Genomic DNA, 27,098 nt, shown 5'->3' with positions numbered 1-27,098 from the left:
TCATTTTTATTTAATATTTATATCTATAACTTACTCATGAGAACTAACTAAGGAGAGGATGGTAGGAGTCCAGCGTTTTGCCATGTATTCATTTAGAATTCATGCATCACATCAGAAATTTTATGTCGATCAGTAAGGCAAGGTGGGGTGAGGAATAGAGATATTTTATACACTGGATTTCAACACTGAAAGATAATTTTGTTATCAATATGATTATATTTGTAAGTGTCATCTCTAAGCCAGACGAATCTGAAAAGCAGTCTAACATATCATGTTGGAGGGTAGAAGAATGATGTTCTCAGGAAATACAATTTTCCCAAAACTACTAGATACTCTTCACTGCTGCCTCCAATCCATTGAATTCAATGCAGTGCTATATTAGAGAACTGTAGAATTTCATTTTTTCTACCATAACATCTTGTATGTTTTCTTTAGTCTGTTTGTGCATGCTGAAAGTTTGATCAAGAATAATTGGCAAATAATAGTTTTAAACAAGCTAATTGTTCTTCATGGAGTTCAAGGGTGTATTCTCAAAGCTCAAGTCTGACATGGTATAATGGTGCAGACATGGTATAATGGTGCACCATGCATGCAACATTAGGCTCCAGATTCTCAGAAATAGCACTTTACCTTCTGAGGAATGTTTCCTTTTCTTATGGTGTTGTGAAGTTCCTCTCTTACTGCTACTACTGTACATTTTTGTGACTTTTGCTGTTTTTGATGCTTACTGATGGATTATACTTCCTCTAGAGCCTGTAAACATGATGTTTTAGTTTACATTTTTTAAAGTATAACCATAATTTATTAATATGTCTTTCTGCACACATTGTGTAATTTGGTCAAGAGTATTTATGCAGAATGTCAAAAGTCTCATCTCCACTGATTTAAGGAACCGTTTTTCTATTCAAAATGCTCAACGTTTTGAGACCAATGAAAAGTCTTTTGAGGACTGAAAACCAAGAGAAATTTGAATCAAGCTTCTGTTATTTTGTTATTATTGACATGCAGCTGTTGGTGTGTTTAAAATAGAACGTTTCCTCTCTAAAATTAAATTTCGAAAACATCTATTAAATCACCAGGCGTGTTTTATATAATAGAATACACAACAGAATATAGCAATCTTATACCTAAATTTGAGATCGCTCAGAATTTAGGTAGATTCTGCCATGAACCAAAATTATAATCTGAACTGTAACTGAAAATTTGAAAAATCGGAAAAACTGACAAATGATAATGGCATCAAACAATGGAAGAAAAGCAGCAGTAATTAATGTACAACCATTGACAGCAGATTCAGCACTGACAATATACATTCCAGCGATATTCCAGTAGTAGATTTGATAGCAGATTCTGTAGCACTAGCAGCGGAAGCAAAAACGTAGTGACAACTAGCACACTTAACAAAGGCCTCTGCTCTCATACCTAAGAGCCATTTGTATTGCCAATTTACACAATCGAGATATCCAATAAAAGATATTATCATCCTCCATGATTGACACTTATGAGTGGGGTTACTAGACACTGAATATAGGTGGTGTTAAAATGGGTGAGAGACATTAATGTAAGCGTGAATAACAACCACTAATAATGCGAACATGCTTAATGGTATTCATTAATGTGAGCATGCATTAGTAACTCTTTATGCTAAGAAAAGAACAAAAAAATATGCTCCCATGTAGTTATTGCTGCTAACAAAGTTATTCTATTTTAAACCTACTATCTGGACTATAAATCACCCTTAACCTCTGGCTAGCCCATCTACCACAAAACTGAGTGTTTAAAATGAATTTCTTGTTGCTGATCATGAGCATAAGGTTTCTTCTGGGTTGGCAGGGGTGGGTGGGGAGGAGTCTCTTTAATCCTGATTGACAAAGTGTTTTCTAGATAGCATGGGGTGTCTCTTTAATCCTGATTGACAAAGTGTTTTCTAGATAGCATGGGGGCTGTGCATTGCTTTTAACAATGAGGCAGAGGTACTTGCAACACTCCAAAGAATCAATGTACTCCTAAACCATGGTGTACATAAAACTTCCATGACAGGGGATTCAACCATTGCCATTTGCTTGCTTTTCGGGGGAAATCCACTGAAAGACTTGCACATAGCTAGAATCATTTTGTGGAATTTGAAAATTTCTTAGAATTCAAAATTCAATGCAAACAGAAATTTTGCCCTCAACCTAGAAGGTTTTTTGGATATTAACCCTGTGAATTTTCAGCCTTAGGGCTGCTGTAAAATAAGATACAAAACAGTAGCAGAAAGAGTACAACGTTTTGCTTTCAAACATCACAGACTTCGACAATTCAAGGAGAAAAGATACCAAACCAAGGGGATAAGTTTCAGCCCTTTTAGGGCAACTTATCAGGCAATGACTGGATCTGAAAATACTCTCTTACAGCAGTAATTACAGGAGTACAACAGCAGTAAAATCAGCCCCATATATTCTTCACGCAGATGTCAAATCACTTAACAATTGTCCTTTTACTTATGTCAAATCAGCAAGATATATTTGGCTGTAAATAGCAATGCATGAAGAACATATAGTTGAAAATCAAATGTGGAAATTGTACAAGTTTTGTACAGTTGGAAACTATATTAAAATGCTCAAGGTGAAGTACATGTACATACCATAGCCTTCTCTCAAGGCTAGCACAAACTCAGCTTTGCAAACACTAGCTAGGGTAGATCCACAAAACCTTTGCAACAAAGATGTAATGTGCAAGAATAACTAACTCTGACATTTCCTCCAAAGAAAGATGTCCTCTCCTCCTCTTCTTCTTTACAATTCCACCCTAGGGTTTTATCACAAAATCTTAATCTCCAATCATCAATGGTTAAACCTTAACCCTAGGCCTCCAAAATGTTCCAAGAAGACCAGGAAACCCTAGTAATGAGAGAGAGAGAGAGAGAGAGAGAGAGAGGTTAGTGTGCACTCTTTTCTAGGCCATGTCTCATCACAAGAATGGATACATGTGAGTGAATGAACATATATCAATGGAAAGACTCTCTCACTCCTTTATTTATATGAGAGGTAAGGGAGGCCAACAATCCAATGTGGGCCTTAGCCCTTACAAACAACCTACATGAGCATTTGTAGGCCAACACAAGTGAGATGCTACACTGTAAAGTATTCGTCATGCTTGAAGGTGATGTTGTGCACAATAATTGCTCTGAGGTGATGTAGCTATGCAAGTCCACAACCTTCCATCACAAGCCTACATGGTCTCCATCATTTCTCACAAACAATATATACTCCACTGGGTAAGCTACCCCGAAAAGAATACTATCGAAGCCCTAGGCATCTTCGAGTGACCTCCAATCTTTTGAATATGAATCCAAACTACCACATGCCAACTAAGGCTTGATGCCCTCCTCAAAGCTGCACAATGCTCCTCATCTAATGTGGGGCACTCTTCAAGCAAGTGGATACTTCATGGGGCCCCAGTGAAGGGTGTACACCAAACTATTTAGAACAATGTTATTAGAACTGGAACGTTCATTGAACTAATAGCAGATTGGGAACTGGTCAAAACGGGACCAAGACCAGTAAAAAACCAAACCAAAAAACTGTTCAACCAAAAACACATAAAATAATCAATTTTTAAAGAGAAACATATATATTCATGTGCATCCATATGAATCCAAACTATTTATATACAAATAAGCAAAATTTGTCATTTATATAGCATGTAAGAGTTCACATAACCAAAATAACACGGTGTGCAATGCATCTCTGAACTGAAAATACATGAACAAACAAACCCTAGATGCCCACTAGCATTAAAAAAAAAATCATGCTACAAAAACACCTACATATCTTCAAAATATTTGCCTATATTGGGATCTTCGTATTCAATATCACCCTCTAAGAATTAAAATAAGATAGAAAATGCTTAGCATGTCAATTCAAGACTTTGTTTGAGTGATGGGCACATTTTTAGTAGGATCATGGTAAAGGAGTTCAACAATCAATGCCACTAACATCAAGGTACATAGAGGGATTGGTGCTCTTGATTAAATGCTAGTTCCATACCCTCGTACATGACAAAATCCAATGGAAACATTGCAATCCCCCCAATTATGAAATCCTAAAAAACTGTTAGGTTTGTTGGATTTTGAGTGGGATCTAAAATTCTACTTTCTCTATATGAAATCGAATGAGTTTCGAACCGCTCTCAAACATCCTATGTCAATTCATGGTAATGTTAAAAAGTTAAGTAAAAGGATGAAAATGAAAGATAAGGAGAATGTCACTTTTACTTTTAAGAATTTAACATTACCATTTATTTCATAGCATTAGTAGGGAAATATGGTTAAATATTACCCTTCCCCAGTCATAAATTATTAACAAAAATGCGTTCAAAGGGTCCTTGATAACATTGTACAAAATTGGTTGATTTGGTACCAACCCGGCCAAAAACAATTTGGTTCATCGATTTGAACTAGTTTTGCCCTCCAATTGGTCGGACCGGTTGGTTCTGACTAATTCAGTCTGGTTCTGTTAACATTGATTTAGAGCACTCCAATGATTAAGGGAAGAACACTAAGTTGACAACCATATAAGTTCACGCATCCACTAAGCAAGCTATTTCAATTGTGCAAATCTAGAAGGACTATTTCTCACATGCTAATCCATCTTGGAATGTCCAAGAGTTAAACATACACCATGTACCCTGTTGACCCTGCCGCCTACACCTACCTACAAGTCAATGAGAAAAGCCTTCAACCCCACAAGGTGTGGTTGGTGGTAGGGAACTCAGAGAAGGGGCTGTCACACTAATTCCGACTCTCTCTGTTTGAGCTATCTCTTAGGTTAGCTAAGGGGGGTGGTCCTTTATGAAAAGTTAAGTTAAAAGATGTGAGTTTCTAGGAGAGCGTTATAGTGAAAATGGATTACTTTTAAGGATTTATGAGCAAATATGAAGTGAGCAACTTGAAATAACAATGCCAATCATTAATATGATTAAAAACCATAAAACCCCGGTGCCTTATAAGGAATTTTCTCAACAATTTAAAGATATATTTGCTCAAAGTAAAATTCAATGCTCTCAAAAGAGAAAACAAAGTCACCTTGAAATGTAAATAGGAATTGTTAGCACAAGATATGTAAGATACAAAATGCTTTTGAGATAATCAACTTTATAAATCAAAACATGTGAAACATATCTTGCCAAAACCCAAAAATTAGTAATTAACTTGGAAATGTAAAAGAAAAGAAGTGCTAAACCAAGACTTTAATATGCAATTAGACTTGAAACATGAAAAGAAAACACTTGTTTGAAATGCAATTACAATACTTGCTTTTGGAATAAACTTTGCATATGAAAACTCAAACCACCAAGAGACAAGTAAAGTAAATCTAATTGAAAGTGCTTTTGGTTAATTTTATTAATTAACTCTACAACAAGATTACAATTTAACTCTTCAATCCTCAGATCTCACCCTCGCCCAATGATATCGATCTCACAGTGAGGAGTCAAAAGAGGAGTAGAGGATCCCTAAGATGTCTACTGCAACCAACTTATATTGGAGGTAAATTTTTAATGAGGCTTGGGGCCTTCATACAATAAAATGCCTAGATGAAATGCAAATTGTGTTAATTCCCCAAATTAAAATAATGACACATACAAATGCTTCAAAGAGATTGGTTTGCAATGCTTGAAAATGAAATAGTGTTCAACATAAGTTGCAATTATAACTTCAATTGGAGGAATAAAATTAGCTTACAAGTGTTGCATGTGTTTCATCAATGAATAAAAATGATACAAGTAATTTGCTTGAAAGTAAAATTTGTTTCAAATAGACAATGACAATAAATTGCTCCAATATTCAAGATAACAATGTAGCATAAAATTGAAGCATGTATTCAAGTGCTTATGAAATAATTTACCAAGGTAAATGGAAACGAATCAAAGTTTGTTAAGAATATAAAATGCTTGCATGTAAAGGATGAATTGCCCAAAGTAAAGTGTAAAGCTTGTAGCTCCAAGCAACAATGAGAAAGAAAATGCAAAGCTCAAATGAAATTGTAGCAAACTTTAACTTAATGAAATGTGATAGTGAGGTTGTGTTAATTCTTAATTAAACCATGCATGTAAGTGAATGAAGTATGAAAGTTTAAACCATGCAAATGTCAATCCACTCAAGAGAAGCCTCACTCTAAATGGGGAGATAGGATACCATGGGAGAAATTCCAAGCTCCCACAAGCAAGTTAGATCTTTTATTAATATTACAATGAGAAGAGGGCCCTTCAAAGTTCTCAACTATACTTTAAGGAGAGTCCCCACAATATTTGCTTGAAACTTGGACACTAGACCTCTTTTTTTGAGAAAGTAATGACAATACCTCACAAAACTTAAGCAAGGAAAACAAGGTGTGAGTTTCCTCCAAATGCCCACGGCTTAGAGAGGAAAATGGACAGCCCTCTAGTGAACTCGACTTGGCCAAAATAATCCTAAAAAAGGCTCACGACATCCTTGGAAATCGAACCCCCAACACTTGCCAAAGGTCCTGCAAACACTTGTTAGATGTTGCGGGAAGTTGCTCTTCAAAATCTGCCACACAAGAGTTAGCAAAAAATCCAAACAATGGTTGCAAAATAAGTTAAGTATTAATAGAAAAATCAGCAAGATAAAATGTATATGTACAATTATATGGCTGCAAAATAAGTTAAGTATTAATGGAAAAATCAGCAAGATAAAATGTATATGTACAATTATAATTTACAAAGGCTAAGCTAAAGAGTGAGAGTAAACTCTCGTCTTTGCTTAGCCATTTTCAAGCTCTTAAATAGCAAATGAAAGAAATGAAGTACAATGGTTTTTTTTAAAGAGATTTAAATTTAGAAGTTCTCGGCTTGTGTACAAGCTATGTGCCAAAATCCCTACAAAACCACTTTGTAAGATAAGACTATGAAGGTTCAAAGAACAAATGAGAGCTCCTTTAAGAATGTATCAAGAGTGGGTTGGTCTCTTCAAAGACTTCCCCTCACGCTTGATTCTATAATCCAAACAAGATGTTCCCTCTACCAAACTTCAATTAAGAACTAGTTCCATATAGATTTAGCAATAAACAATGATAAGAAACTCTAGAGATTTATTTAAAACCAACTAGAGAATTCTATACCTAGAACATACTTCTAAATCAAATGTCAATGCAAGATAACTCTACATTAACAAATCTACAAGAGCACATGGAAGCAAATTAGATCCATGAGTAAAAGGAATTATACCAATGCTCAACAATTCATCACATTTGAAAAGGAGGAACACCTCATGAATGAAACCCCAAAGTCTTTATTGATATTTTTGAAAGTGTACAAGGCAGCAACGCTTCCTTAAGCACAATAGCTAGTAACAATATTCTCAATGTGAGAGCCCATGGCTCTATTATATAGAGAGTTGGGAGCAAATCCCAATGAAAGATGACAATGATAAATGGCATTGGTGTTGGAAATAATACTGAGAGGGGCGTGAATCAGTGCTATCAGATCAAGAATTTAATTTCCCAAATAGATTTATATATGCTACTTCAGCTAAGTGAACTAGCGTGTACACGCGACTGTACTTAAAGCAACCAACGTATATGCAGAGAATTTTTGATTTAGACAGTTTATCACGTATTGAACTTTAACCAGTATATCAAAGATTTATCAGAGAGTGCAGTAAAAGCAGAATAAAGCATCACACATACGCAACACACATGAACAACAAGATATAAGGTGGAAACCCAATGTGGGTAAAAACCACCTGTTGCTGTCGTCTCTGTCTTCTTTTAATAATAAGAAAATCTGTTTACAGTCTTGTACTGGTGCAGACTCATACCAGTGCGCAGGTACCCACTTGTAGAAGGCTATAACTTTCTTTCATTCTCCAGCTACTATTGGACGGGAGTTACAACTCGCTAGCTCTTGTACTAGCCAATATGTATACTAGTACGTAGGTGCTAGCCTACAAAAAACTCCACTCTTCTACTAGGGACCACGTTTCATGAATTTTCAGACTGGATACTCTTGGAACACAACACCACAATCTGAAGGCCACGTTTCATTTAATTTTCATACTGGACCAATCAACAACATCATAACTGCAATACAATCATCAAGTACATCTGCATCAACCAATCACTGAAACTCAATCATCATAACCTGAATCTGATCATTCAGAACACTGTCACCAGAATACAGTCACTAGAACCCAAAACTTTGCAACAGCAAACAGAAACAACTGAAACATACTTCATAAGGTATACGCTACTTCCATGTGTCGAACCAGCGTGTATACGCGCTTTTATCAAAGCCAACCAGCGTACACATCTGTAAATATTAATTCATAATTTTGCAGCTATTCCAGACTTCAGTTATACCCAGATCATAACATTTACATAATAACACATGCATCAGTATTCAGATCTAGACTATACATGATCAAACCATATAATGATAATTCATTTCAAGCCTTAAGATCTCGATCCATCATTAGATCTTATCCCTCATCAACTGCTAAGGTTCATCCTTGGTTCAGATCAAGCAAAGCACCATAAGCCAATAACTTGCATACTAGATCTCACACTTCATCAGATATTCGATACTTGCACTACCTGGCCTAATGATGTTCTCCTCCTTATATAGTTTTAGGCCTTTTTTAATACCATGGATCAAAACCACTTAAGACCAATACCTTGGACCAAATACCTAGGGTCAATACCTCGGACCAAATACCTCGGACCAAAAACTTAGTTTTCCAAGATATACGCGCTTTTCCTTCTGTGAAAGTGCGTGTGTACGTATATGCTACTTGTGTTCAGTGAACCTGCGTGTATATGCAGCTTGGTTAAGGTGAACTTGCATATACCTCTCTTTTTTCATTCTTTGTAGTATGATCTATAATTTGTTGTTGTTGACATGCTGCACTGTGATCTTTCATCTGAGAGAGTTGCTATCAAGGACAACCCCTGTATCATAATGCCAACAATCTCCCCCGTTGGACTTGATGGCAACAACACCAAGTCACTCTCCCCATTTGACACCAAGGGCAAAGGGTGGACCAAAATAATTTCTCCTTTTGACATACATTATGCTGGTCATGCTCCCCCTGAGTACATGCTAAAATCTCTGATTGAGCTTCCCTTTTGTACATGCTGAGATGCACTGAAACCGTCCATGCTTTTCCTGAGTACAAGCAGGGTTTGCAAAAACAATATTTTCTAAAAGAATAACATGATTGTATAACTCAACTATGTGAGGATGACCTTCCTATCACCAATGACTCATACATATATCCATCTCCCAACCGAGTGGGGATATACCAAATTTGACTCATCCAGCCAACCAAGTGGGGATATACCAATTGTTTATACATGACAGAAACAAGAAATATTACATCATCCATCCCACGTAAAGTGGAGATACAAATTATATCATTTGTCCAAGAGGACTCATATCACTTCCTAGACTTTTACATGACTTGAGTAACAAATGGTATAAATATCTGAAGCCATAGCTGGACTCAGTAACCATAATGCCAACAATGCTGCATGAACGTGAAGGCTAATGCTCCCCCTAAACCTGTGCTACCTGTGCATTGTTAACAGGTCAGTGATCAAAGCATCTTTGTCAATAAGATAAAATTAATGAACATAGTATATAGAGATTAATCATCAATATCAGTCAGAGAACCCATATCAGATCCTGCCCCACTGTTTTTCTTGTTTGAAACACATATACGCTCCTTTACTCATAGAAACCTGCGTATGTACGCAAATATACTTCATGAAACACGCGTGTAATAACCTTTTTTCTGAAAAAGTTGGATTTAACAGCAGGATGATGCAACGACTACTCCGAACTTTTGTCTGAGATATTCAAATGCCTCAGTGGTTTAGTGAATATATCAACAACTTGTTCTTTGGAGGGAACATACTCCAATTTGACCTTTTGTTCAAGCACTTGTTCACGTAGAAAATGGTATTTGATGGGTATGTGCTTGGTCTTGGAGTGCATGATTGGATTCTTTGAAATATTGATGGCACTTGTATTATCACATAGAATGGAGATGGGTGGAGTACATGTGATCTGAATGTCTTGCAAGGTTTGCATCATCCAAAGTAGTTGTGTGCAACAAGATGCAGCAGCCACATATTCTGCTTCAGCTGTAGATAGCGCAATTGAACTTTGTTTCTTGCTGAACCAAGACACTAACCTGGAACCCATATAGAATGCACCACCATTAGTGCTTTTTCTGTCATCAACACTTCCTGCCCAATCTGCATCTATATATGCATGGAGAGTGAGATTTATATCTCTAGGATACCATAAACCAAAGTTCTATGTTCCTTGAAGATATTTGAAAATTCTTTTGACTGCCTGAAGGTGTGATTCCTTTGGATTTGCTTGGAATCTTCCAACTATTCTTACTGCATGCATGATGTCAGGTTGGGTACTTGTTAGATAAAGCAGACTGCCAATCATGGATCTGTAAGTTGGTTGATGTACTGTTGCTGATTCATCATTTGAGCTGAGACTGCATCCTGTTACCATTGGGGTACATACAGGTTTAGAATCTTCCATGCCGTACCTTTTCAAGATCTGTTTGAGATATTTGGTTTGTGAAAGAAAAATACCATCTTTATTTTGTTGAACTTGTAGACCAAGAAAATAGGTAAGTTCACCAAGCAAGGGCATTTCAAATTCTTGCTGCATTACTGAAGCAAAATTCTGACTCATGGGTTTTTCATTGCTACCAAAAATGATATCATCAACATAAACAATAATAATTAGCAATTTATCAGTGTCAATCTTTGTATATAGATTGCTATTTGCTGAACCTTTTGAAAAACCTTGTTGGTGTAGATATTTGTCAAGACGGTAATACCAGGCCTTTGGAGCCCGTTTCAGACCATAGAGAGCCTTTTTGAGTCTACATACAAGTTTTGCATCATTTCCAAGAATGAATCATTCTGGTTGTTCAATATAAACTTCTTCTTCTAAATCTCCATTAAGGAAAACAGATTTTACATCCATTTGGTATACTTTGAATTTCTGAAGCTAGAAAGAGCAAGAAACATCCTTATGGCTTCAAGTCTAGCAATAGGTGCAAAAGTTTCTTCAAAATGTAAAAATTTCTGTTTTCCCACCCCGGTTTTCAGTTTCTCCTTATTTCTCCCATGTAGTTAAATGCCCATTCCCATAACCATACATTTAACAGACTGAAAAAAATAAATATTGCTGAAAACACAAATTCTGGAAATTTTTCAGAATGCTGGAAATTGCAGAATTAAAAATCAGCAATTAAAAACAGCCATTAAAACACATTAAAACACTGATATTTTTGGTCAACTTGACCCTGGAAAAACCCCCTACAACTCTTGGGGAAAACCAGTTTGAGAGCTCTTCTTTATTTATGAAAATTGTCTTTTTACAGTGAGAATTATTCAGCAAAAAATCAGCAAGCAAATTTACAACTTATCTCCTTTCCTGTGCCTCACAGCAATCTGGAAATTACAGCAAACAGGACAGCAATAAATGCTGTACGACCTCCATTTTGTGTGCAGAAAAATCAGCAAACTGCTCCTCGATTTTTGTGCAAAAATCTGTCTTTCACTATGTGCTGAATCAGCTGTACAAATCTGCTCAACTGCTGCCTTGGAATGTGTGCCAAGCTGCTGTCTCCTTCTCCTCCCTGTTCAGAAATCTCTCTTGCTCTCTTGCTCTCCTTCTCCCAATCTGCTCATGAAAGAATGAATGACCTTTTCCTCCTTTTCCTCCTTTAATATAACTCCAAGTGACTTTTGGGTGATCTCTAAATCCAATGGCTGAAATAGATTTAGATCAATGGTTGAGATTAAATGCTCATTTAAATCTCACTTTCTATTTTTTAATTCACCCCACTTTAATAAAGACCCACTTAGTCATTTATTTCCAAAGTCACTTTTCCTTTCTAATTTTTCATTGACTTTATAAAAGTCACTTTAAAATTAGACTTAATAACTTTATCACTTAAAGTCACTTTTAAATTAGATTTAACTTTATAAAATTATAAAGTCACTTTAGGAGAAAAATTAAATTCTTTTGGACACTTTTCCCTAGGCCAAAGATCAAAGCCTAAGGGAACTACCTGTCCTCCGGTACCAAATTTCAACACTCCCTCTTACCGAGGAAGGTGTTTCTCACCACACCCATCTTGTCTCTGAAGTAGACATGCTTGCCCCGTGGTAAGGCTTTGGTAAGGATATCTGCAACCTGCTCATCAGTGGAAATATACTCAAGCTTCACAACTCCCTTCTGAACATAGTCTCTGATGAAATGATATCTGATCCCGATATGCTTTGACCTGTCATGAAATACTGGATTCTCCGTGAGTTTAATGCAACTCTGATTATCACAGTAAATCACTGAAGGTCTCAACGGCTGACCAAATAAGCCAAACAACATCTTGCGAAGCCAGATAGCCTCACAACTAGCTAGACTGGCTGCCATATACTCTGCTTCCGCTGAACTCAGTGCTACTGACTGCTGCTTCCGGCTGAACCATGACACTACTGCTGAACCCAACCCAAAACAACACCCTGAAGTGCTCTTCCTATCAGAAGCACAACCTGCCCAATCAGAATCAGTGTATCCTGCCAATCTCACTCCATCTCCCTGCCTGTAGTCCAGACCATAATCCACTGTCCCCTGCAAGTACGACAAAATGTGTTTTGCAGCCACCCAGTGAACCTTCCTAGGCTCACACATAAACTGACTCATCGTGTTGACTGCAAAACAGATATCTGGTCTAGTGTTGACCAAATACATCAAGGAACCAATCAGCTGCCTGTACAATGTGGGATCCACCAACTCGGAATCCGAAGCATGAAGTTTCTTCCAGTTGGTGATCATCGGTGTCGACATGGGTCTACAATCCTCCATGTGGAATCTGCTAAGGATGTCCACAATATACTTCCCCTGCCCCAGGAAGAAATGCCCCTCCTCCTGCCACACCTCCAAACCCAAAAAGTAATGCATCAAGCCGATGTCCTTCATCTCAAACTCCGCCGCAAGATCTCTCTTGCAGTGCTCTATGAGTCTCTCTGCACCTGTAATGATCAAGTCATCCACATACAGCACCAGAATGAGAGGCTCCTCACCAATCACAATAAAGTAAAGGTTCGGATCTGCCTCACTCTTTGTGAAACCCATCCCCTGCAAGTATGCATCTATCCTGGAGTACCAAGCTCTGGGAGCTTGCTTCAGGCCATAAAGGGCCTTCTTCAATCTGCACACATGGGACTCCTTCCCATGCACCTCAAAGCCCTGTGGCTGTTCAATGTACACCTCCTCCTGTATGAAGCCATTGAGAAATGCGGTCTTCACATCCATCTGGTGGATCTTCCAACCCATCTCTGCTGCTATCGATATAATGGAGCGGATCGAAGTATATCGAGCCACGGGAGCGAAGGTCTCCTCATAATCAACTCCCTCTACCTGGGAGAACCCTCTAGCCACAAACCTCGCTTTGAATTTCTCAATGCTGCCATCTGCGATATTCTTTACCTTGTAAAGCCATCTGGAAGTAACCACGGATTTGCCCTCAGGCCTCGGCACCACCTCCCAAACATCATTCTTCATGATAGAAGAATACTCCTCCTGCATGGCCTCTCTCCAGACCTGCTGGCTAGCTGCCTCCTCATAGCTAGAAGGCTCAGAGTCAAGGATGCTGGTAACCATCGCCATATAGCTACAGAACCTCTCAGGTGGTCTACTCTCTCTGACCGGCCTCTTCGGCTCAGCAACAGATGTGGCATCTCTCAAGGTGTCCTGAAGCCACTTGGGCTTCCTCTTCCCTGAGCATGCTTCTCCCATAGGAGAATGAAACTCCTCCTCCTCATCACCATCAGTAGCCTGAACTCCTGACTGTCTGTCTGCTGTCCTCCTGCCTGCACCTGAACCTGTAGAAGCTGAGGTACCGTGTGAACTGTCCATCAGTGGACTCCCTAGTGAACTGCTCTGTGAACTGCTCTGCATGCTGCCCGGAGCACCACCCCTCTGGCTCGGCGAGCCACTGCTCACTGATGGACCTGACATCCTCATAGATGTACCTCCGGATCCTCCTGATCCCTGCCCACTGGATCCTTGCGACTGACTCAACTGCTGCTGAGGGTCTGGCTGATCCAGATACTCTAACTCCCGTGACCTCCTAAAGGCCCTGTCCTCCTCGAACTTCACATCCCGTCTGACAACAACTCTCCTCTGTGCAGGAATGTAAATCCGAAAGGCCTTTGAGGTCTCACTGTAGCCCACAAAGATACCCTTCTCTGCGGTGGGCTCTAGTTTGGTCCTCTCCTCCTTGGGTATATAGGAGTATGTAATGCATCCAAAGATATGAAGATGACCAAGATCAGGCTTCTTCCCAGAGAAAGCCTCCTCCGGAGTCATGTGCCCCAAGACACGATGCAGACTCTTGTTCTGCAAGTAAACAGCTGTGTTGCAGGCCTCTGCCCACAAGAACAATGGCAACCCCTGATCATGTATCATGGCTTTGGCAGCCTCTATGATGGATCTGTTCTTCCTCTCTGCAACTCCGTTCTGCTGGGGGTTGTAAGGAACAGTGAACTCCCTCCTAATGCCTGCCTCCGCACAATAGTCAACAAACTCTCCAAGGGTGTACTCTCCTCCATTGTCCGACCTCAAGGACTTGATCTTTCGACCTGTCTGAGTCTCCACAAGAGCTCTGAACTCCTGAAACCGCTTGAAGACCTCACTCTTGGTCTTCAAAAAATAAATCCAGGTCCTCCTGGAGTGATCATCAATGAATAAAACATAGTACTCATATCCACTCAAGGAAACATGAGACATCCGACTGCTCACATCGGAATGAATCAAATCAAGTATCCCCGTCGCTTTGCTGTCACTGCTGGGAAAAGGGGATTTGGCAAATTTGCCCATCGCACAACCTCTGCAAGTATCAAAGTGATCAGTACTGAAATCTGGCACACCTGTAGTGATCTCCCGCAATGTCCTCAAGGCTCCATGATACATATGTCCCATCCTGCGGTGCCAAATCTCACATAGCTCAGAACTGCTAGCTCTGCTGTCGGTACTACTGCTCAATGCCAAAAGGGGCTGAAATGCAAACTTGTACACCTTTGCATGGCGTACACCTATCACTCTAGCTGAATCAGCTGGAGTGTCCCTGGGATACATCAACACCTGTCCTCCCCTGAACAGTACGTCATATCCTCTGTCCTCCAAAGCTGAGACGGATATGAGGTTCTTCCTCATCCCTGGCACATAAAGAACCTCTGACACCTTCAAGGGAGGTTTGGACTCCCTCTGAAATGTCACTGTCCCCACCCCGACTGCTCTAACAACTCTGTCATCACCAAGTACTACCTCAATATCAGTGCCACTCTCTGAAAGCTCTGAGAAGTACTCACGGACTCCTGTCATATGACGTGAAGCCCCACTGTCCACATACCAGATACCTGAAGATGCTCCGCTAATAGAGGGAAAAGCATGCTCCCTCTGAACCTGTGTGGCAGGTGATCCTGCACTAGAGGACTCACACATAGTGAACGCAAACTCCCGGTCAAAACGACCTGCAAAGTCCTCAATCTCTGCTGAAGCTGCCACGTCCTGGTTCTTCCCCTTCTTCTTCTTCTTCTCTGGACACACAACTGCATAGTGTCCCATCTTCTGACAATTCCAACACTTCACCTTGGAATAGTCCTTCTGTGTGTTCCCCTGTTTACCTTTACCTTTGCCTTTGCCCCCACCACTGCTTGTGGAAGCCTGCTTCTTCCCTTTGCCTTTCTTGCCTCCTGCCACCAGTGCTACATCCTCATCCTGCTCAACTGGCTTGGCTGCCCCAAGCTGTCGTTTCCTGATCTCTGTCTGAATGCAATCATCCCAAAACCTCTCCCATGTGGGAAGGGTCTCACGTGCACAAACCCCATCAGCAAAGTTCAACCATGAACGGGGGAGGCCATTCACTGCAATACGCACCAACTCAGTGGATGGAATGGCCTCTCCAATCGCTGCCAACTCATCTCTCACATTGGTAATCTTTGTGAGATATCCAGCTGCACTATCATTACCCATCTTAATGTTCTTCAGCTTCTCCTTCAGGACCATCTTCCGGTTCTCATTGGTACTCTGGTAGAGATTGGACAATGCTGTCCACATCTCATGGGCATTGCTCTTTCCTCTCACATGAGGAATGCAATGGTCTTTGATTCCGTCTAGAATCAGCCTCTTACCCTTATTGTTCTTCTTTTTATACTCAGCCAACTGAGTAACATCAGTGGGCACAACAACAGGGTTCTGTGCGGTATGCACCATGATATCCCAGACTTCTGCCTCCTCAAAGATACTCTGCATTCTCTCCTTCCAAACACTGTAATTTGTATGCCCATCCAACCTATCCTCCACCCTCAATCCCAATGACATCCTGCTGTCCTAAAACTGAAAAATAGCACTGCTGTAGTAAAGATAAAATTGCTGTTTATGAAAAAATCAGCTTGCTGGAATTTTCTGAGTGAAAAATCAGCAACTGTAATTTTTCTTTTTGCTGTCCCAAACTGCCCTTTAGCACTCAAGCTCCGATACCATTTAAAAATTTCTGTTTTCCCACCCCGGTTTTCAATTTCTCCTTATTTCTCCCATGTAGTTAAATGCCCATTCCTATAACCATACATTTAATAGACTGAAAAAAATAAATATTGCTGAAAACACAAATTCTGGAAATTTTTCAGAATGCTGGAAATTGCAGAATTAAAAATCAGCAATTAAAAACAGCCATTAAAACACATTAAAACACTGATATTTTTGGTCAACTTGACCCTGGAAAAACCCCCTACAACTCTTGGGGAAAACCAGTTTGAGAGCTCTTCTTTATTTCTGAAAATTGTCTTTTTACAGTGAGAATTATTCAGCAAAAAATCAGTAAGCAAATTTACAACTTATCTCCTTTCCCGTGCCTCACAGCAATCTGGAAATTACAGCAAACAGGACAGCAATAAATGCTGTACGACCTCCGTTTTGTGTGCAGAAAAATCAGCAAACTGCTCCTCGATTTTTGTGCAAAAATCTGTCTTTCACTATGTGCTGAATCAGCTGTACAAATCTGCTCAACTGCTGCCTTGGAATGTGTGCCAAGCTGCTGTCTCCTTCTCCTCCCTGCTCAAAAATCTCTCTTGCTCTCTTGCTCTCCTTCTCCCAATCTGCTCATGAAAGAATGAATGACCTTTTCCTCCTTTTCCTCCTTTAATATAACTCCAAGTGACTTTTGGGTGATCCAAGTGACTTTTGGGTGATCTCTAAATCCAATGGATGAAATAGATTTAGATCAATGGTTGAGATTAAATGCTCATTTAAATCTCACTTTCTATTTTTTAATTCACCCCACTTTAATAAAGACCCACTTAGTCATTTATTTCCAAAGTCACTTTTCCTTTCTAATTTTTCATTGACTTTATAAAAGTCACTTTAAAATTAGACTTAATAACTTTATCACTTAAAGTCACTTTTAAATTAGATTTAACTTTATAAAATTATAAAGTCACTTTAGGAGAAAAATTAAATTCTTTTGGACACTTTTCCCTAGGCCAAAGATCAAAGCCTAAGGGAACTACCTGTCCTCCGGTACCAAATTTCAACACAAAATCTATACCTTCTTGTTGAGCATACCCTTTACAAACAAGTCTGGCTTTGTTTCTAATGACTTCTCCATTTTCATTTAGTTTGTTTTTGAATATCCATTTAGTTCCTATAATATTTTTATCACGAGGTCTAGGAACTAATTCCCAAGTATTATTCTTTTCAATTTGCTCAAGTTATTCATTCATGGCCTTGACCCAACATTCATCTTTGCATGCTTCATTTAGATTTTGAGGTTCGGTGGAGGATAGTAATGCTAGATAGCTTGAAGTTTCTGTAATGGTTTTTCTTGTCTGTACACCTGCCACTTTTTCGCCTAAAATTTGAGTTTCTGGATGATTTTTCTTAACATACCTGGACGGAGTCTTTTCTTCTACCGTTATCTCTTCTTCTGGTGCTTCATTGGTTTCTTCTTCAATATCATCGTGATTTGATGTGGGAAATACTCCCCATCTTCTTCATTGTCATAATCTTCTGTTTTTGTTTGTTTTGGATTTTTGCATGCTTCATCAACTACAACATCAATACTTTCAACAGTTTTCCCATTTCATTTATTATAACATTTATATCCTTTACTTCAGGAAGAGTAACTAATAAGAATACTTTCATCTGCTCTGGGCTCAAATTTACCAAATTTTTCATCATTCCTTTTGATATAACATTTGCTTCCAAAAACTTTAAAGTATTTTACAGTAGGAGTCTTACCATACCAAAGTTCATGTGGAGTTTGAGTGCTATTTACTCGAACATTTGCTTGGTTGAGAATAGTTACGGCGGCGAATGCAGCTTCACCCCAAAAGGTTGCAGGAGTTCCAGATTCATCTAGCATAGCTCAAGCCATTTGTTGAACAATTTTGTTCATTCTTTCTACCACTCCATTTTGCCGAGGAGTCCTTGCGGTGGAGAATTGCCTTTTTATTCCATGTTGTTCACAAAAGTCAAAGAATTCATCCGAGGTAAATTCCCCTCCTCGATTAGATCTGAGGCATTTGATTTTTCGATCTGATTCATTTTCAACCAAAGCTTTGAAGGCTTGGAACTTTTCAAATGTTTCATCTTTATGCTTTAGCAGACCTATCCAACACATTCTGGAAAAATCATCAATGAACAAAATAAAGTATTCTTCCCCACGAGGTGACTTTTTCCTTGATGGTCCACATAAATCAGTACGAACAAGTTCAAGAGACTTACTAGCTGACCCTTCTTTTTCAATGAAGTGAGCTCTGGTTGCTTACCGAATTGACATGGTTTGCATATTGTGTTTTTAGGGATGATGATAGCTAGAAAATCACGAACAACCTTGAATCTGCATGTTTTTCTTATTTGAGAAAAGCTTAGATGTCCCAATCTTCTATGCAACAACCAATTTTCATCATTTTTGCTTAGATAACACTGTTGTTGTCCTCCCTTGAGTATGTATAGGTTGTTTGGAGTTCTTGTACCTTTGATCACGGTCTCCCCTGTATCAAGTTCATGAACAACACATCCGTTTGATCGAAACACCACTTCATTTCCTTGATCACACAATTGACTGACACTCAATAGGTTATGCTTTAAACCGTCTACATACATGACATTTCCAGCTTTAACCTTTTCTTTCAAGAAAATAGATCCTTTACCTTTTATGACAGCAGGAGTGTCGTTTCCAAATGAGACATTCTTTTCCTTTTCTAAGGCATTATATGAGTGAAGTTTTTCTTTGTCACCTATCATGTGTTTTGAGCATCCACTGTCGATGTACCATTGATTTTCTTGTCCTTCTGCATACAAGGCTATACCACATCTTTCTGTTTGAGATTCTTTCCTTCTCCATATCTTGGGATTTAATGGAGTTTGCTCCTTTTGAGATGATTGCCGAAATTTGCTCCCGCATTCAGATTCTTCATGACCAAAGTTGTTATAGATTGAGCATTCTATTTCATTTTCAAGAAGAGAAAAGTTATTATAGGAACTTTTTTTTACACCTGTTACATTTCTTTGATTTCGTGCTTCTCTAGTCATGATGGTTTTGTAAGCAACACATTGAACAACTTTGTGTCCAAAATTATGACATGAAAAACATTGTCCACTAAAGAAATTCCTGCGACTATCGAATCTGTTGACCTGGTGATTGTAGTTTCTATTGATATTCATCTTTGGAACAAATTGAGTATGATTTACCTGAGATTGGTTGTGGCTTCTATTCATCCTTGGAATAAATTGAGTCTGATTTCCCTAGTGATCTGCTTTATGCCTTTGCTGACGATTGTCATACTGTTCATTGGTTTTCGCTGCATCAAGATAGCTTTTAGTGGAGGTTGATGACTTTTGAGATTGAGATGCTTCTTTAGTATATCTAAGACCTGTCTTTATCAAAGGAGAACGCTGCACTTTGATAATTACATTTAAGGTTTCTGATCCTTTAGCAAATCTAAGATTGAGAGATTTCGTTTTCTCAAGATCCTTTCTTATACCCACAATTTCACATTCTAGTTTTTCATTGTGTTTTTCTTTTTCAGCAAGCTGGTATGTCAAGGTATCTATAATCATATTCTTTTCTTCTAAACAGATTTTGAGTTTAGAAATTTCTTCATGAATGTCGTCTTCTTCTAAAGCATTCTTCATGAATGTCGTCTTCTTCTAAAGCATCTCAAAAATTATCATCGTCAGAAGCCATTAGAAGTCTATAGTCATTACTATTTTCATCTTCATCACTATTTGATAAACCATCGCTATCTTCATGAGTATAGTAACTTCTTTTATTTACAACTTATTTTCTATTCCATTTTGCATATTCATTCCCTTTTTCATTTTTATCTTTATGAGGTTATTTGGCAGCATAATGACAGAGTCTGCAACAGGCAAAGCATTTGAAAGGTAGCTTACCTCTAAATCTTCTAGAACCCCGTTCAAGCTTCTTGACAAAGTTTACCTCAACTTCTTCTTTTGAAATATGACCTAATTCATTGTGTTCTTCCTTTCCTTTTGTTGAAGCTTTAAATGCGACTTCTTTCATATCTGATGGACCACCTTTTCTCATCTCAAAGGCAGTTAAGATTCTGTGAAGCTGTGTCATAGTGATAGACTGTAGATCCTGTTTTTCTTTTATGGCAGACACTTTTGATTCAAATTTAGCAGACAAGGATCTCAAAACTTTCTCAACTAAGGTAACTTCCTTTATATCTTCACCCAGATTCTTCATGCAATTAACAACCTCATCTATATGTAAGAAGTAACTAGCTATACTTTCGTCACTGTGCATCTTAAGGGTTTCATACTGAATTCTGAGAGTTTGAAGTTTAACACATTTTACCTGAGAGTCTCTTTCGTAGCTCAGAACGATTTTGTCTCATATTTCTTTGGTTGATTTGAGCAGCATGACTTTGACAAACTCTGATTGTGATAGACTTCCCAATAAGGTATTGACAGCTCTGGCATTGGTTTCATATTGCTTTTTACCTGCCATATCTGTAGGAATTGCTGTTGGAAATGTATACCCTCCTTCCACAATTTCTCAGACATCCGTTCCAAGTGATTGTAGATAGGTTGTGGTTCTTATTTTCCAATAAACAAAGTTGTTCCCATCAAAGATTGGTGGTCTGATGGATCCCACGCTTTCTTGATTACTTATGATGATGGATCTCCCTTCAAGCGATCAAGCTTCCTCTGAAGGACCTGCTCTGATACCAATTGTTGGAAATAATACTGAGAAGGGGGTGAATTAGTATTATCAGATCAATAATTTAATTTCCCAAATAGATTTATATACGCTACTTCAGCTAAGTGAACTAGCATGTACACGTGACTGTACTTAAAGCAACCAACGTATATGCAGAGAACTTTTGATTTAGACAGTTTATCATGTATTGAACTTTAACCAGTATATAAGAGATTTATCAGATAGTGCAGTAAAAACAGAATAAAGCATCACACATAAGCAACACACATGAACGCCAAGATATAAGGTGGAAACCCAATGTGGGTAAAAACCACCTGCTGTTGTCGTCTTTGTCTTCTTTCAATAATAAGAAAATCTGTTTACAATCTTTTACTAGTGCAACTCATACTAGTACGCAGGCACCCACCTGCAAAAGGCTACAACCTTCTCTCGTTCTCCAGCTACTACTAGAAAGGAGCTACAACCCCCTAGCTCTTGTACTAGCCAATATGTATACTAGTACGTAGGTGCCAGCCTACAAAAAACTCCACTCTTCTACCAGGGACCACGTTTCATGAATTTTCAGAGTAGATACTCCTGGAACACAACACCACAATTTGAAGGCCACGTTTCATTCAATTTTCATATTGGACCCATCAACAACATCATAACTGTAATACAATCTTCAAGTACATCTGCATCAACCAATCACTGAAACTCAATCATCATAACCTGAATCTGATCATTCAGAACACTGTCACCAGAATACAGTGATTAGAACCCAAAACAGAACCCAGAACTTTGCAACAACAAACAGAAACAATTGAAACATACTTCATAAGGTATACGCTACTTCCATGTGTCAAACCAGCGTGTATACGCGCTTTTATCAAAGCCAACCAGCGTACACATCTGTAAATATTAATTCATAATTTTGTAGCTATTCCAGACTTCAGTTATACCCAAATCATAACATTTACAGAATAACACATGCGTCAGTGTTTAGATTTAGACTATACATGATCAAACCATATAATGATAATTCATTTCGAGCCTTAAGATCCCGATCCGTCATTAGATCTTATCCCTCATCAACCGCTAAGGTTCATCCTTGGTTTAGATCAAGCAAAGCACCATAAGCCAATAACCTGCATACTAGATCTCACACTTCATCAGATATTCGATACTTGCACTATCTGGCCTAATGATGTTCTCCTCCTTATATAGTTTTAGGCCTTTTTTAATACCATGGTTCAAAACCACTTAGGACCAATACCTTGGACCAAATACCTAGGGTCAATACCTCGGACCAAAAACTTAGTTTTCCAAGATATATGCGCTTTTCCTTCTATGAAAGTGTGTGTGTATGTATATGCTACTTGTGTTCAGTGACCCTGCGTGTATACGCAGCTTGGTCAGGGCGAACCTGCATATACCTCTCTTTCTTCATTCTTTGTACTCTGATCTGTAATTCTTTGCTGTTGACATGTTGCATTGTGATCTTTCATCTGAGGGAGTTGCAATCAAGGACAATACCTATATCATAATGCTAACAATTGGAGCCAATCCCAATGTAGAAGTGATTAAACAAGTGGCATGAGGTGACAATCCCAAAGAGAAATTCGAATTTGTTGAATGGAGCTCCAATGCCAAGTGTAAAAATCGAATTCTAGGAAGTGGACATCATTTTCTTCCTCCCTTATGTGCCAAATTCGAATTTTATGGTGGAATGACAAGTGTATATGGGTGGTAACCCATGTGGGGACAATTTCCCACAAAAATTTCCACCAAATATTCTCCCAAATCCTCCCAAGTGTGCATTAACTTCACAAATTCGAATTTCCAAGCAGCTTTTTCATTTAATGCCAGAAATTCGATTTTATATGAGCATGTCCTTTCCTTGATTTTAGGAGTCCACATCACCTTGGAAGTTCACTTTAACTCCTCCATAATTTTCCACCTCATTTCCACAACATTTAGCATGTGTGGATATTTATTTAATTTCTTGTTTAATTAATTGCCAGATTTCCCACTAAACTTAGGAGGTTTTGAGGGTCCAAAACACATTATTAACCCCTCAAAGTGTGTTATAGTAGAAAGTTGAGGGTGAGAGGTGTAATTTTGATTACTCATACTCCATACAACTTCTCTAGACTACACTTATTACAATTTAAATACAATTTTATTTGCAATTTTTGACCTGCAGGAAATCTAAAAAATTAAAAAATGACTATCTAGACCTAACCAAATTCCATGATTTTTTTGTGTGATCTAGTATGGTAATATACATCGACTTTAGACACTAAGATGTGTCAGGGGCTTAACCTTCAAACCGTCACCCCGGCTTTGACGTAAAAAGTGAGTGAAAAACTCAAAAAATCATCCGCCTCTGAAAAAGAAGGGATAATTAATCAGATAAGAAAAACACTCCAAGGTGTACTCGTTTGCTGATTGAGTCCCAACATCTTAGGCCTGTTATAGACTCAAAACTCGTCATTACTAGTATCACTTATTACAATTCTCCGTAGGGTGTGGAATCTGGGTACAAGAAAGATGATGAGAAGATAGAAGTAGAGTTAAAAAATTCTGTTGACTGATGATATCTGATGGTACAAGTGTCCTCTGGATCATCCTTGGGCATGGAGTCTTCATGTAATCATTAGGTGCCACTCCAGTGGTCAACATACCCAAAATCTCATGAAGCACCCCAAGCATGGTGTAAACATTTTTATAGTAAAGTTGAAAGTTTACACCTTTAGAGAGCAATTTATGTGGGTAGGAGATTCCATTTTGTATCCTACTTCCATGTCAAGAGAGCACTAAACAAGGAGGCAAATAGAATGGCAAACATTGGAGCTACCTTGACTAAGTGCATGCTTGTTTTGATTGGTAATAGGGGGACCTGAAGATCCCTCGTTCCCTCAGTTTAATCATGGTTCCTCTTGGACAAATGACTCATTGCATGGGGTTTGTTATTGTTAATTTTGAAGGTGTAGGGGCCCTACCCTGCCACTTGTTGAATCTTATACATGCAGAGGATGGGGGGATGAAAAGCGTTTACTCGTCCACTACTATCTCACTGTTATATGAGCGATCTTCATTGTCGCCATCATCTCTTTGTTCAATCTTCCTGTGCTTGAACCTCCATGGTGTGGTTTGAGCTTTTGTCTCATCCAACATAGGAAATTGTCATGAACTTGGGATTAATCAACAAGGAAGATAATTGGTTATTCCTCTTGTGTAATTCGACTTTGGGGAGTTGCATAAATGAGAAGGAGAAAGAGCGAGGAAGGCAAATAACTATCATTGTTCTTTGGTTATAGAGTGTAATTTTGTGTTGTGGAGTCACATAAATGGGAAGGAGGGAGAGCCTAGTGCACCTATGGTTATTAGCATTCATTGGTATTTGTTTGGCTTCCCTAGTGCCTTCTATGATTTGATAGGATAATGTAAGCCATGCTTCATTATTGTTGTTCCTATTGCCTATTATAGGAAATGCATGGACCAAGGAAAGGTCTTTATCAATTGGACGAAGATATTGTAGAGGCCATGGGCATGACCACTTCCTCGACTTTGGAATGAGAAAAGTGGAAGAATGCCATGATTTGATAAAAGTTATAGGTAAACAAGGCTAGAGACCAACATGCTTTGGAGTTTGGGAAGCACCTCCATGGACTAAGGGATTGGGAAAAGGAATGTTGTGCAACCCTAAAATTCTTGCGAGGAAAACAATTGGAATTGTTATCTTCCTTGGATGCTCTCACTGACGTCTTGGTGCTCACTTCAACACACATCAACCTCCCTCCTGCACTTGAAGTCTCCATTGACTTTATAAATGTTGTTGTGCCCAAAGACTCAACTGACCCTTTTGGGGGGGAAGTCGGGAACCTGGCAACCTAGGTGGATTTTGTTGTTGAAACTTCATGCCCATTATGGGATTTAATTTCTATTTGTTAGTCTATGTTTTTTCAAATAATTTTATTGTTACATCAATATATTTGGGCATATACGTGCACACTTTTAACTAGAGTAGATTGGTTGGTATTGGTTTAGTATTTTAGTTGATGGTTTCCTTTTGGCTATGAAAACTGTTAAAATTGGCAACTAGGGCCAAAATCCACATGGGTCATCTTATTTATGACAACTGATATTTTTCTTGGATTCCTCTATTCGAGAGGTGTAGGATTGATCCAAAGATCATTCGATTCTGATAGACAAATTGTCAAGGTCGGCCAACAAATTCATGTAGGTTCAGAAGTCCAACAGTGACGTCTATTGATTCTCAACGTTAGCCTATAAATACATGATGCCTCATCGTCATTTGGACACACTCATCTTCACACATCTCTCTCTCTCCTCATTTGATTGGGTACAAATTTATGGGCAGCTTCTCTCTCCACATGTGAAAGGAAAGGACTGTACTTTTTTTGTTTCAGCGTTGACCAGGTTTGATTGAATTTTCAGAGGTTGTTTTTGGGTTGCGTTGACCAAGCATTGACCTATTTTGCTGTGATTTTGGGTGGAGGAATTCTGTCCTAGCAGGCCGCATTTCTAGCCACAGAAATCGAGGCAATTTGTTGAATGTTTGACCAGCATTGATTGTGGCTAGGTCTGGCCGCAGGGTTGACTTTTGTTGACCAGTTTTGACTGGATTTTTTCGGATTGTTTGGGCTGATTAGACTTGCTGTTGGAGGTCAAAGTTGACTGGGTTTGACTGAGCTAAATTGAGGAAGAAATTTGCCCTGTTGACCAGCGTTGACTTTTCTGGTTAGGGCTCTTTCGCTGCTGTTATAAATTATCAGAATTTGTAAATTGTACTATCTCTCTCTGCTGAACTATTGAAGACTAAAAGAAGAATTGATCAAGGGTTTCCCCACATTGGGGTTTGTCCCTGGTTGGTGACACATCTTGTGTCCTCTTGTCTTCCACTGTTTATGTTTATGTTCTATCTACATTTTACTATCATGTTGATGTGATTGCTAAACTGGATATTGATATTGGGCTAATAAATAAATTGAAGTAAAATTGCTCTAAAGCATAAAACATACCATTGTTGCCTAAAATTAACATGGTATCAGAGCTGAGGTGAAGACAAAGCCCAAGCAAGAGTGATAGAGCAATCACCAAAGACAGTTGGACAACGACAAAAGACTCAATGGGTTCCTAATCCTACTTCACGGCTGAAGACAAGCTCTATGATAAATCTGACTATCATGGATGGAAGATGTCTCTTGATTTGACCTTGGAAGAGAAGGAAGTGATGGATTATGTGCAGGGTAAAATCATTGAGCCTCCTTCAAATGCACTGGCTATTGCGAAGACCAAGTACAACAAGGCTGAAGTCAAGGCGAAGAAGATTATCAGGGATTCCATTGACAAGCATCTGGTGGCCTATATCTCTAAATTGAAGACCTCCAAGGAGATATACGACAGGTTGGTCGGCATGTTCAAGGTTAGTAATGCTAATCAAATTCTATTTCTCAAAAATAAGTTGAAGGATATTAAGAAGGGCAAGGATGAGGACATTCAATCCTATTTCTTGAGGATTACTGAGATCAAGAATGATCTACTCTCGATTGGAGAAGTCATTCCTGACAGGGAACTTACTCTTACCACCCTTGGAGGACTGTCACTTGAGTGGTATGTATTTAGAACCACTATACTCAACAATGATCGAATTCCAGGGTTTGAAGAATTGATGTTGAGATGCATTCAAGAAGAAACAAGAATGGTGGAGCAAGAAATGCCTTCTAATAGAAGCAACCCCACTGCATTCTCCGCTCATGCCAAGAGGAAGAACAATGCAGGTTCAAAGAAGCAAAGTCAA

General features: G+C 38.7%; 1 protein-coding gene across 1 annotated transcript in view; it reads left to right on the top strand.

The window, feature by feature from the left end:
- Nucleotides 1-27,098, top strand: part of LOC149203505 (protein MEI2-like 4) — a 53,819-nt gene that overhangs the window by 4,092 nt on the left and 22,629 nt on the right.

The sequence above is a fragment of the Pinus tabuliformis genome, chromosome 2_1, assembly GCF_031772625.1.
Source record: "Pinus tabuliformis cultivar Carrire ecotype Pingquan chromosome 2_1, CPIR1, whole genome shotgun sequence".
Classification (NCBI taxonomy): Eukaryota; Viridiplantae; Streptophyta; class Pinopsida; order Pinales; family Pinaceae; genus Pinus; species Pinus tabuliformis.
The sequence above is the reverse complement of the archived record's forward strand: the minus strand, read 5'-3'. Positions and strand labels throughout refer to the sequence as shown.